The sequence below is a fragment of the Gossypium raimondii genome, chromosome 4 (genome assembly GCF_025698545.1).
Source record: "Gossypium raimondii isolate GPD5lz chromosome 4, ASM2569854v1, whole genome shotgun sequence".
Lineage (NCBI taxonomy): Eukaryota > Viridiplantae > Streptophyta > Magnoliopsida > Malvales > Malvaceae > Gossypium > Gossypium raimondii.
Genome location: NC_068568.1, coordinates 36,192,263 through 36,207,045, shown reverse-complemented (window position 1 = coordinate 36,207,045; position 14,783 = coordinate 36,192,263). Strand labels below are relative to the sequence as shown.

The 14,783-nt window shown below is 32.0% G+C and overlaps 1 non-coding gene across 1 annotated transcript; it reads left to right on the top strand.

Moving 5' to 3' along the window:
• Positions 1-790: 790 nt before the first annotated feature.
• Positions 791-896, top strand: LOC128040670 (small nucleolar RNA R71). The gene has a single exon (XR_008195476.1). It is a non-coding gene; the product is annotated as a small nucleolar RNA R71 (small nucleolar RNA).
• The last annotated feature ends 13,887 nt before the right edge of the window (positions 897-14,783 follow it).

Below are 14,783 nucleotides of genomic sequence, written 5' to 3'. Positions count from 1 at the left end.
GATCAAAGTATGAATACTTATGTTTATGAGAAGTATGATTTAAGTGATGTTAAGTTCATGTACTATACCTTATCATGTGATGGTATTGTTAAGTTATGTGTTTAATCACTAACTTGTATTGTTGATGATGCTTAGGCTTGTACCAAGCTATGTTGGATTGATTCATGTCTATTTTTATGATTAGGCATTAAAATGGTATGCTATGTTCATGATTTACGAACTTACTAAGCATTATGTGCTTATTTCATTTTTCTTTCCTATGTTTTATAGATCATTGGAAGCTCGATCGGTTTGGAAGCTCGTTGGAGACCTATCACACTATCCAACGATTATTTCGATAGATTTCGCCATGAAGGGTTGTAGTAATTTGATTGTGGCAGATCAATCCTATTTTGATTTTGGTTTCCCACATAGTAGATAGATTCTAGATTTGATGGGTAGTTCTCAAACACATGATGATCTCCACAATAAACACATGAGATATTTTCAAACTGACTTGACTGCTGACTTGTCATGCTAGCATTAAAACCATTAGTTGTAAGGTTCTTAAGCATGGAATTCATAGAAGATACCTGAGCTGCCAAAGACATAAGTGTATCGACTTTATGAACTCTGGCCACTCTTCTTCCTATGGCTACTCAATTAGTCGGCCACTGATAGTTGTTGCTAGAAATCCTTTCAAGGATCTTACATGCTTCATTGAACAATTTTGAAAGAAGAGATCCATTGGCTAAAGTGTCTACCACTATTGAGACCATTGTAAAAAGTCTCTAACTGAATACTGTAAGGAATACCATGGTGAGGGCACTTTCATAATTCTTCCTTAAATCGCTCCAAAACCTCATAAAGAAATTCTTCATCAAGTTGTTGAATCTAGTGATTTAATTTCTTAGCTTGGCATTTTTTCTTGGTGGAAAATACTTCATCAAGAATCGTTCAACCAATTCTTGCCATGTTGATATCGAATAAGTCGATAAGGAATTCAACCATGTTCACACTCTATCTCTCAATGAGTATGGGAATAACTTCAATCTCAAAGCGTTTCCAGTCATTCTGGCTAACTTTAATGCATTACTTACTTCAATGAATAACCAAAGGTGCAGATATGGATCTTCGGTAGGTATTCCACTAAATTGGTCCATCGTTTGCAACATTTGGAGCATAACTAGCTCTAATTCAAACCGAGGGGCTTCAATTTCAAGTATCACAAATTTCGGGTTGAGTTCATTAAATAAAGGCATGCTATACTGATGGATGGCATGACCTTTTTCATCAGCAACGATGACCGAATTATGAGCATTGGAAATAGCTCCTTGATTCTTATTTTGTTGTTTAGGATCCATTTCTATAGCTTGTCTTTTGATAACTCATTGCCTTCTTCTCTATTTGAAGGTGCATTCAATCTTAGGGTCAACAGGAAGTAGATCGATAATCTAATCTATGTTCATATACTATTGGTACCTGAAAAAAGAACAATAAAGAAAACTTAAATGAAAAGAAAAGGATTTAAACCAAATTGCAAAATTTGAATTTCACAAATAATGTCTAAAACACAGTCCCTGGCAACGATGCCAAAAACTTTACAAGAGATTTTCGAATATGTGCAAATGTACATAGTTGTGACAAGTACGAAGTAGTAAGTATACGAGTTATTGTCTCTACGGGGGACTGTATATGCAATTTATTTGCAGATTTAATTCTTAACAACTTAGCGTATGACAATTAAAAATATTGATGTGGGATAAGAAATTTAGCACTAAGTATACTAAAGATGCGAACAAAATAAAATAAACACAATATAAAATATAACAACAGCAGGAAACTGTAACACAAGATTTAACAATAATTACAAGAATATGCTAGAACAATTACTTTTCTTTAACTAGTGATCATTGACAATTATGTTATAAAATGTCATGATAAATCGTGGCAATATGAAAATTCATTAAACCAACTCTTAAAATCATAGGCTTCATTTGAAATCTTATTTATGTCTCTTAGTTTTTTGCATACATCTATATCAAACTAACCTTAAGATCACCCTCTCGGGTATTTCATACAATTTATGCATGCAACAGTCATCTCTCGATATCAGCATGACATGTACCATTTAAGTCTTTTGTCCATTAACTATTACATCTTCTCAGATTAAATATTTAATTCATTTACTTACCAATTTTGGCTATACATTTATAAGTATTAACATTAATTCAACTTAAATGAATGAAATATTCATTTGCACAAAACATTCCTAACATAAAATCATGATCACATATGTCAAATAGTCATAATTTTTCTAGCAAAAACAAAATTAAGCCATAATCATTAAATTAAAAACATAAGTTGCAATCATATTCGTCAACTCTAAAAGCAAAGTAACGATAGAAGAAAAGAGAGAAGAAATGTCGAGGGGGTTGTCCACGACTAGTGCACAATAAGAAGAGATAATAGTTGAATGCATGGCATTTTCTGCAACTGTTATTTTCTTGCTTCTCACGGTGACTCTCCTCCTCTTTTGGGTGTTAATCTCACCTTGATGCTCTCAAGTTTCTACTTCTCTTACTACTCTGAAAAATATAGTGTTTTCTCCCTTTTCTTGTGTCGAATATTTCTCTTAAGAATGGTGTGTCTCAAAAATTTTTCCCCTTTTCTCAAATGCTTGCCCTTATTTATACTATCTAGTCCCAACGTCCCTTTACTATTTTTGACATGAAATACCCTAATTTTATCTATGTATGTGGTGTTGTCCCTTGATTTCCTCCCTTTGTTGTGTCGTCCCTTTGATTTCCTCATAGTTGTTCCTTGTTCAAGGAACATGGTTAAAGAAGGTGAAGAAAAGTTCTTTTGGACGTGGACGGTTTGGGCCATCAAGTGAAAGGTTTGGGCTTTTTCCTCCTTTAGTGGGCTGTCCATGATTTTTGATCCACTTTGTAGTTGGGTTAAGATAAATTCCGAGGCCCAATAAGTATCTTTAGGGCAACAAATCATCCTAAGGTAGTGAACTTCTGCTTTCTTTTTGCATGGAGATCATTTATTTCCTTAGAAAGATGAAAAACAAAGTATTGAATTTATATAAAGGAATTATAAATAAAAACTACTAGAAGTGTTATCAACTACCCAGAATTTGCATAATTTATATGTTAAAAAGTGTTGAAAATAACTCTAATTTTAGAGTGATCACCCATGTACCAATTTGTCAAACTGTTATAGTTTAAAAGTTGTCATTGTTGATTTCTTAAAGAATTAGGCTTTAAGTTGGTAGATTTTACGCTTATAATATGAAAGGTATTAAATTATAAAGTTAATTTGGCTTATTTGTTAACTTTGTTACATTAGGGACCAAATTGAACAAATGTAAAAATTTTCATGAAAGTATGTTAGAAATAGAAAGTGTTAGGTCCCTAATGAGATATATGAGATTGAATTTTAATCTGAAGCAAGGAATAGAAAACTATGCTAATCTTGAGTCCGGGGACTAAATGAAATAAAATGTAAAATATCGGGGAATAAAAATAAAATTTTATAGGATCATACAAACCGTGCATATCATAAAGTTCCTTTTAAAACAAGTTACCTATTTCCAACCAATTCCAAACATATACCAATACTTATAGTCATCCATATACCTATTCAAACATGTCAAGGTACACTATAAAACATTTCCTAAACTTCTAACCAATATGCCACAATTGGAACCACATTATAACAAGATTAAAATCAACCATTCACTTATAACATACCTTGTTATCCATACATTTACAGTCATCATTCCTAAATGCTAAAACTTATCTAGAAAGCTTTACCATATGGACCAAAACATATATGCCATTCCATGTAACATATACCTATTTTCACATTCAAAATGTATCAAAACATATGTTCAATCTTAAATACATATAAACATATATAACTATTAACGCTTATTCACATGCCACTTATAACTGACCAAAATGTTCAAAAATCTATCGAAAGGTTTGTGGATATTGTGAAATTTGAAAATGATCCAATTGATAGCACAAATCTACAAGGGAGAAAAACGAAACAAAGGTAAGATTACTCAAAGCTTAGTAAGTTCGTATAAAAATAAAAGCAACATACTTGAAAATTCATATCTTAACTAATATTGAAATTAACATGTAAACATAGTATCTCTTGCCACCTTACACAATTCATGCCATAACCAACTTGGTTAGTACATTATCACACCATGATCATCACATACATAAAAGTAACATAGTGACCAGAATAGCCATATTCAATTCATGATTAACATTTCCATTCAAATACTCTTTCATCTTAAGATGATTTCATCACTTAGTTTAGCCTGGAGAACTGTAGTAAATTAACCTCGGATACTCAAGATAGCTTTGCTTATACGAGTTGTGGAGAGCTCGAAACAAATGTTGGATCTCAACCACTGATAAGATAACAAACACTGGTACATAGTACTTGATAAAATATAAACATCAACACATTGTGCCTGATACAATATGAACACTGATACATAGTATCTGATAAAATATAATCACCAATACATAGTACTTGATAAAATATATTTATCAAAACATTATGCCTGAGACAATATGAATACCGGTACATAGTACCTGATATTTCAAAACCTTAATGACATGTCATTTGTATCCTAATCATTCACTATGTTCACACGGGCCTTAATTTCATAGTTGTTCTAATTCAATCCTATAATATCTTCATAACATATAACATCATCATTTGCGTATACATATTCACATATAATTTTGAACTAAACTTTGTTTTACAATTTACTCTTTCAATCTCAAATCCAATATTTACTCCAAGCCAATCACACACACACACACACACACACACACACACACACACACACACACACACACACAATACAACATAAATAAGAGTTAATCAAATAAACCTCATGAACTTACCTAACCAGAACAACAATGAACACAACACCATGGACTATTTAAAAAATTTTCTTTTCTCGTGTCTATGGACCGATTGTTCCGTTTCTTGATCTATATAATAATTTACCTCAATTAAAAACTCTCAATGCCTTAAAATGCTTAAACATATGCATATGACCATTTATAACATTTTACAACATTTTCCAAAACTTTTACATTTCATTAAATTTGGTCCTTAAAATTTGTAACAAACATATTTCACACATTTAAACTCCAAAATTTTAATCCAACCTTATACTCATCCTTACATAGCCCTTAAGCACCTATTTTTATAAGAATTTCATGCTAATTTCAACATATTATTTTAATCTCAACTAACAACATCCAATAAAATTCAAAAACAAACTAATGGTAAATTTTCAAAACTTTAATAGTTTCACAATTAGTCCCTGGGTTAGCTAGATTAAGCTATAATGATTTGAAAAATATAAAATTTACGAAAAACAAGCTTAAAACCAACTCACATGCAAGAGCTGAATGTGAAGGATGCTTGAAACTTTATATTTCTTCTTCAATGGTGACTTTTTTCGTGGAAAAAAGAAATAAAGAAGATGACAATGCTTCTTTCTTTTCTTATATTTTTATTACTTAAAATTTAATATTATTTAACATAACTTAACATGAAATAATCACATAAAAAATTGCACTAACCATCCATAATAATCTATTATGGTTTAATTACCTTTTAAGGCCTTAAATAATTACAAGTAAAGCATTTAACCTAATAAAAATCAATAGTGATTAAGTTTTACAATTTTTACAATTTAGTCCTTGTGCTCTAATTAATCGTTTAATCACTAAAATTAATGGACCAAAACTTAATATAATACCATAATAGACTAGTAAATATTATTGAATAATGTTCATTGAATTGATTATTGAAAAATGGGGTTCCGAAACCACCATTTTCAGTACCACTAAAAATGGGTTGTTACACATAGTAATTAAATATTTCGTTTTAGACAAATGACTCGTTGCCACATTAATTTCATGTTATGCCATTGAGAGGATATCATTTACCCTTTGTTAGGCTATGAATTCTAGTATTGTAAGTGAAACTATGTCATGTAGAAGTCATATACCCAACATACCAACTTTCAGCTCTATTATCAATTGAACTTAGACTTTCAATACATCAAAATATATGAGTCACTCACACCTAGCCTGTCACTTACTTACGATTGAGGTAAGCCACACTATGAACGTCACAAGTGAATAAATCCATAAGCGGATCTGGGATTTCTTCTACTTGGGTCCTACCTAATGTTTTGTTAGTCCAGACAACCACATTTATGCTTTTTATCTTTTGGAAGTCATTCGCTTTGATACGTAAGGTACATTATCTCCCCAACTTGGACTTGATAGGTGACATAATAGTCTTTTAATCAATTTGTTTAATTCTGATTAAACTATGAACTATTTAGATTACCTACTAATATAAGTTGACTTCTTGTATTATGATCCAACCACATAATGTAACTTAATATTAGTTAAACATTAAGTAACCAGTGAACCAATATTTGTTTATTCATTTTGCTTTGTATACAAAAACCATTAAGGACAAATACAAACGATATTAATGAGAATGATGAAATTTTATTAAACTAATATGTTCTGTTCTAAAATTACAAGCACATGTATGTTTTTATCTTTTGGAAGTCATTCGCTTTGATACGTAAGATAAATTATCTCCCAATTTGGACTTGATAGGTGACATAATAGTCTTTTAACCAAATTGCTTAATTACGATTAAACTATGAACTATTTAGATTACCTACTAATATAAGTTGACTTCTTGTATTATGATCCAACCACATAATGCGACTTAATATTAGTTAAACATTAAGTAACCAATGAACCAATATTTGTTTATTCATTTTGTTTTATGTACAAAAACCATTAAGGACAAATACAAACGATATTAATGAGAATGATGAAATTTTATTAAACTAATATGTTACATTCTAAAATTACAAGCACATGTATGCTTTTTATCTTTTGGAAGTCATTCGCTTTGATACGTAAGATAAATTATCTCCCAATTTGGACTTGATAGGTGACATAATAGTCTTTTAATCAATTTGCTTAATTCGATTAAACTATGAACTATTTAGATTACCTACTAATATAAGTTGACTTCTTGTATTATGATCCAACCACATAATGCGACTTAATATTAGTTAAACATTAACTAACCAAGTGAACCAATATTTGTTTATTCATTTTGTTTTCGTACAAAACCATTAAGGAAAAATACAAACGATATTAATGAGAATGATGAAATTTTATTAAACTAATATGTTCATTCTAAAATTACAAGCACATTATGAAGAAAAACTACACTAAGGCACAAGATCCTAACGTAGATACCTCAAAACTTATTGATATGTTAGCTATATCACCAAAAGCAAATGATTGGTTAGTTATATCACATAATTACATAAAATAAAATATTCATATTCTAATTTATTTACCATAATTTAATATGTCAAATTAGGCTTTTTCTCCCCTTCTCTCTCTCTCGAGTACTTAATGAGCTTGTTTTCAAGTAGTTTATAAGTCTTTAATTTTTTTATTGATTCTTAGATTTTAGTATAATAATAGCTTTTCTTATAACCTCTTTTGATACGCAAATTGGCAAAACTATGCCATTGGGAGTCTAATGGTTTTTTTGAACTAGTGTAGGGAGATGACTAAGGTCAAATATCAAGGAGGACCTCAACTATTGTAGGGGGTCACAACACTAGTAAATGTGCATCGCAATACTGACTGTCCATCACCTAAAGGAAGTGAACTTAAACGAAAATCCAATTTAGAGAAACATGTCGTTGAATTCGCGACACTAAGTGTGTGGTGTCACAACACTGAGCCTCAAAGTCATAACTAAAAGCCCTTGAGGTCGCGACTCCAAGCCAATTGTTGAAGTGAAGAAACCTAGTGGCCACTATCGTTGAGGTTACAGAACTAGCAAGGCTGTGTTACGATACCAAGTGCCCCAAGCCAAGCTTGTGCCTCCTATCATGGGTATCACGATACCAAAGCCTGATGAGTGAAAAAAAACTACAAGCAAATTTGTCACACCCAAAAATTTAAGACTCGTATATTAGAGGGTTGCTAAACTTAAGAGTGGTTTTATGAGAATATTGTGGTGTCTGTTAAAATTTGTACCTTGTGGGATTAGTAAGAACCTTGTTGAGCTTGTCTTTTTCATGAGATTTTGGAATGGTTTTAATTTTAACACATCCTCACAAGCTACTTCGTAGTTGTCTGATTGTTTTACGAGCTGCCACGTTGCTTTTGGCGAGCTCATCAGTTGAGAGCTCGTCCGTTGCTTTATCACTTATAGTGTGTGTACATGTGTTGTGATTGGCAACTGACTAGTAGCCCTCAGTAATAGTGAGTGGTTAGTAAATTTGTGCATGCATGTGTTGTGATTGGTAGCAGGCCACGAGTTTTGATTGGTTAAGTTATTTTAATTTTTATTTATGCCAAGGGTAGAATAGGAGTCAAAGAGAAAAAGGGAGAAGAAAAACTTGATTTTTCTTTTCCCTCTTTTCCTTTGTTGTTTCGAACTGGAATTAGAGGTGTTAACCTCATTTACTTGTGGAAGAAAATTATGGTTTTGGCTTGCTTGGAAGCTGTTATTTCTAGTGTACTAGTAAACCTCCTAAGCTCTCCTTTGATTGTAGTTGTTAATAAATTTATGGTAGGAATTGTTTGTGTTGGGATTTACTGAAAGTACTGGAGAAGGGAATAATCCCCTTTCTAGTTGTGTTTGATGCATGAACTGGTAGTTGTAAATTTATCATTTTCGTTAGGGGTTTATTTAATGATTGTGGTTGTGTCCATTTTGTGACTATAAAATTAAAAGTGTTTAGCTAATGAAGTGGGGGAAGGTCCGAGTGGAAAAGACAAGGAGCTCTTTGAGTAGATAAGAGCTTTCTTGGAAGATTTTCGGTGAGTTCCCTTTCACTTTTTACTTGATAAATTAATGAACTATTTCAAATATGTCGCCTGTCTAGGTAAGGTTTGATTGTGCCTTTGTATATTGCTTGTGTACTATTGAAGGCTGTGTAAAGCTTACTTCCAACAATTTGTTAGTATTGACTAATGGTAAAGTTACCAACTTGCGTAAGTTAATTCTCGAGTGTCATTTTGTATTTTAAGTTTTTGTATGTGCAATGATAGATGTGTATTCTTATGTTAGCAAATTGAAATGATAGAATTGAATGTGTGTTAAAGATTAAAATGGATACTCCTTCCTTGGTGCACAAGCTCAGTATTCAGAATGGTGGAAATGATGGAAATAGATGTGTATTCTTATGTTAGCAAATTGGAATGATAGAATTGATTGTAATGTGAGAGTCAATTAGAGATATATGATATGAAACGATATATTTTTGCCTCCGGTAGGGCACATAAGTGCAAACCGAGATTGGCAAAAGACCTCGACCTTGTGGGGGAACACAAATGTGTTCAAATTTCAAGGATGATATGCGGAGGTTCGGTTGGATAAATGAAATATGGGCTTTATGGAGCGATGTCAATGAATATGATATGAAAGGATCAGAAACTAGCACAAGGGAAAGTCCATGAATTTTATAAAGTTCTATTTTTGAACTGTCTATGCAAAGTATGTGCGTACTGAATTTCTGTAAAGTTCTATGTATAAACTATCTATGCAAAATATGTGCATACTTGTAAACTTTAAATTATATAGGAATTTTTCTTTATATTTTTACCACATTTTGACTTAATAATTATATTAATCTTGAGTAATTATTAATAAATTAAGTGGATTTTGCTTAAATGTTAATATGAGACATGAATTTATGAAGTATGCGAAATTATGCTTTATTACATGATTTTTGTGCATAAATTATATTATTTTCATGTTAATTATTAATATGTGCTTTTTATTATGTAATGGGTCCATGGAAGATGATATTACCATAAGGATGCATGGACATGGACACATTACTTGGACTATAATACTATGCAAAATTGGGTTATAAGGATGCTAATTTGACTCAATTAAAGTGTGTTACAAAGTGAACATGTCTGATTAATTTTTGGATCATGAAACCATCCAACAAGGGGGAGTCAAGCCCAATTTCGGCACAAGGATATGGCTACCCAAAAATCAGCTTTGGGATATTTCATTGGAGGCCCATGTAGTTGCAATTTAATAAAAAATTGGCACACAAACTATGCCTTTGAAACCATCCACTCTATGCTAACTATAGCATGATTTTATGTTTGAAATAAAAACCAAACCACCTCCCTTTCCACAATTTGTGGTCGGCCCTGCAATGAAGAATATGGAGGGATTCTAAACTCTATTTTTAGTAAACCTCACCAGCACCTTCACATATAAATACCACACTCCGCATCCCTCATTCTTCATCCCTTCATTCATAACACATCTTTCATTCTACTTTATTTTCTCTCATTCCATTTCCTTTTCTATTTTCCCCACGCTTAGCCATTCCATTTTCCCTTTCATTCTTTAGCCAACAAAAGCCTTAACAAGACCATCTCTTGGTCGACCACCTTCAGAAACCCTTAGCAAATGAGCAACAGGTGGATCGAAGAAACACCTCAGTCAGTAAGATCCAAAACATTGCTGAATTGAATTAGAGTTCACTCTTTCCTCCTTGTTGTTTAATCTAAACATGTTTGCAAAGTGTTTATTGATCTTGCAATCAACAATGATAGGTTAATTATGTTTAGCTAGGATGATTATGTTATTTCAATAATATTTGTTTGATTCATGTTTAAAGTGTTTGTGCCTCAGTCGATCATGTTTTCAATTAAAATCAAGATGTATTTCACTCATACGTGATTGGATGCATTTAGATTAGCTGAGTGATCCTAACCAGAAGACGACTAGTAGACACATAATTTAAAAGTGCATTGCTCAATTTAGATCATTAAACCCAACTAAATTAGAGGTTCATAATATTTTTTAGTTAGCTCTATTATCTTGCATAGTTTTTAGGTTTATGTGATTAAACTGTTTCAAACTTAGTTTCCCCTGTTACCTCACATAAATACTAAGAAACCCTTAGTTTAATATGATTAGTAAAATGCATGTTTCACTAAGTAAAAGATCCGAAAGGACTTAATTTGGTTTCTAAACTCATGAAAGATTGAGTTGCCATGGAATGTTTTCCGAACTCTGTTAAACATGATGAAAATGAATTAAGTTGATTAATCTAATTATCCTAGCCTATACATGTTATTGATTGTTGAAGTTGTGTTTCTGTTTCTAAAATTCATTCATACATTTAGATAATTTTGCATACTTAGTTTAAAACTACATTAGGGATCAATTTTGCATCTAGTTAAATTGATCTAGTTAAATCACCATCACTCAAATTATTATGTATTTATACAAAATTATGAATTTATAATTTTTCAAATTATCGATTAACACACAATCCCTGTGGAGAAGATAACTCATTTTACTTATTACTTGAACGGTGTGTACATTTTCACAAAAATCCCGTTACAGTAGTAAATTCCTGTAGAGTTCTATGTGTGAACTGTTTATGCAAACTATGTGCGTACTGATTATGTAAAGTTAAATTTGTGAACTATTTATACATAGACTGTGTGTGTTGATTACGTAGAGTACTATATGTTAACTAGCATTGTAACGTATGTGCGGACTAATCTTGTGAAATATTTGTGCGTACTAATATTACAATATAGTTGTATGGAAACTATATTTGTAATGTACAACCTGTTTTTCTGTAAAATTAGAATAGTGGTTTCGAGACCACAAATCTAACTAGAAAATATTTATTTTATTATTATTTTAATGTCTATGGAATATTAGTAAGGTCATATACAATTTTCATTAAGAAATTTTAACGTTTATGTGCTTATTTTCATGAAAGGACTAAATCGTAAAAGGTACAAAAGTGGAGTTCTATTAGCTAAAGGTAACTATTGCCTATGGAATTTAATTGTGAGTGGACTTAAATGGTAATTAGACCATTTATAATATTAGTGGACTTTTATGGACATAAATTAGATGATTTTTAGGTATAAGTTAAATGTTAATTAAGTAATTTAATAAATAAATAATGTAAAATATGTAAAAAAACAAAGTATCATCTTCTTATTTAGTTTTCTTCCACCAAAAATTCATTAAGGAAAAATCCATGAAAAGGGTTTGAAGCTTCGATTACTTTGCTATATTGCATGTAAGTGAATTTTGTCCCATTCTTAATGATTTTTATGTTTTTGAAGTTGTCATTTAATCTAGCTAGCCCAGGGACCAATTTGCATAATTTTTAAAGGATTAGGGTTTTTCCATAAACATGTTTGCATAGTTTTTGAAGTGTAATGAAAGATTATGAGTCCTTGTTGATAAATAAACAACTTTTGTAAAGTGATTTTTGATGAATTTATCAACTAGGGACTTATTTGTAAAAATAGTAAAATACTATGATAAATTTATGAAATGATGATTTTTTGGGTTGATATGAGTTTTAGGTAAATTGACTAGCATGATATGTGGATGAAATTGCATAAATTTCCATTTACTTAGATTAAGGACTAAATTGTAATAAAGTTAAAATATTAGGGAAAAATGAAAATTTGCAAAAGTATGAATTTTGGACTAAATTGAATAGTATGTGTATTAAGTAGATTAAATTTTCTTATTTAGATCAAGATAAACCTCGTATGGATCTGGATTGAGGAAAAGGTAAAGTCTCAGATTAGTGATCCTATTTCGACGTTTTTGTAATCGAGGTAAGTTCGTATGTTTAAATGACGTATTAATGTTATATGATATATGCATGCTTTTGTGTTATTTATCATATCATGAAACGATGGAGATCTAACGATGTATGATGATTATTGAGTCCCGTTTGAACCTTAGGAATATATAGGATACAAATGACATGTCATTAGGGTTACCATGTTTCAGGTTCTGGTCCTGAATGTCCTACCGATGGCTGAGTTCTGGCATTTGTTGCAAATACTCGTTAGCTTGTGTGAGCGGCATCGTGTAGCTACATTTCGACCGTCAGCTTGTGTAAGCAGACTCATTTATGGCTCGAGTGAGCAATGATGTAAAGAAAAAGGAAAAGGAATGGTTTCGACCATATGTTTAGCACACTTTGTATGAGCTTCCCGCGTATCCGATATTATTTTAAGTGGTTCAACGGGCATGAAAAGGGAAGGAATAGGAACTGTTCCTATCGACTATATTATGAACCTATTGAAATGTATGAAATGTCAATGATCAATGTATGTATATTCATGATTATCGTAAGTATGAATTCAATGGTGATATGTTCATGAGAATTTACCTTACCATGTGATAATTCAAGTGAATTATGTGTTAATGTACTAAAAATTGTTGATGATGATGGTTAGGGTTGTGCCAAGCTATTTGTTGGATTGTATTATGTTTAAATTTAAGGTTTTGCATTTGAAATGGTAAGTTATGCTCATGTTATACGAACTTACTAAGTATTATATGCTTACGTAGTTCTCTTTCCTATGTTTTATAGATTATCGGAAGTTTGTCGAAGACCTATCATACTATCCAACGATTATATTGGTAGATTTTGATGTTTTGATCAAGGTTATAATGGCATGTATAGGTGGATTTATGTTTAATGGTCTAGTTGTTTTTTGCATTTATAAGTGTTATTATGGTTGATGTACTTATGGTATTTTGATGCCTTGATGGTTGGTGTTATTATGGCCAAGATGATGCATGTTTTGAATGACCAATTTGGTATGTGATGGTGTATCTTCAATGTGGTCAATTAAGGTATCTTTTGAGTTGAAATAAGTTAGATATGTATGGTTGATGTATGGCCAAATATGTATATCTTTAGGTATGTTTGATGGTTTGTGATTGAGGTACCTTATGAGCATATTGGTTGTATGGTTTAATTGTTTTGTGAATTGGTCATTTTTATGCATATTTTGGGTAGGTTTTGATGCCTTAGTCTTATGTGTAAATGTGTTTAGGTTGATGCTTGAGGTGGGTGAAGGAAATGGCTTGAATTTGGCCAATGTCTTGTCCACATGGCCTAAGACATGGGCGTGGGTCTCATCCGTGTGTAACACATAGCCATGTGACATGGTCGTGTGTCCCTTACAGATTTTAAAGGTTGCAAGTCAGCCAGTTACACGTCCTAGCACACGGCCTAACACACGGGCGTGTGAGGCGATTTCGAGAGTTACACGGCCTGGCACTCGGGCATGTGGCTTGGACATGTGACCCAAGTCAGAGAGTTACACGGGCATGGACATAGGCTGGGACAAGGCCGTGTGACCCTTGCAGTTTGAATTTTTCTAGCTTTTTCCTAAATGTTTCAAATGTTTTCGATTTAGTCCCAAATCGTTTCTAAAGTGTTTCTATGACCTTGAGGGCTCGATTAAGGGATGATATGCATGTTTATAAATGAATTATGTTATGTGTATATCAATGTTTGGTAATGTATGTTTTATGTTACGGTTTTGCGGTAACGCTCTGTAACCCTATTTCAGTGACGGATATGGGTTAGGGGTGTTACATGTAATGTATGAGCAAGCTCCATTGGAAGTCGCATGGGCTCTCGGTAAAGTTGTTAAGGGTAAGTTAGAATATTATGCGGACTGTAACAACATGCAAACTATAAGTATTACGCGAGTTGTAGCGATACGTGAGTTGTAACTATTATGCAAGCTATAACGATACACGAGCTATAAGTATTATGTGAGTTGTAACAATACACGAGTCGTAAGTATTATGTGAGTTGTAACTATACGTGAGCTATAAGTATTGTGCAAAGTTGTAACAACATG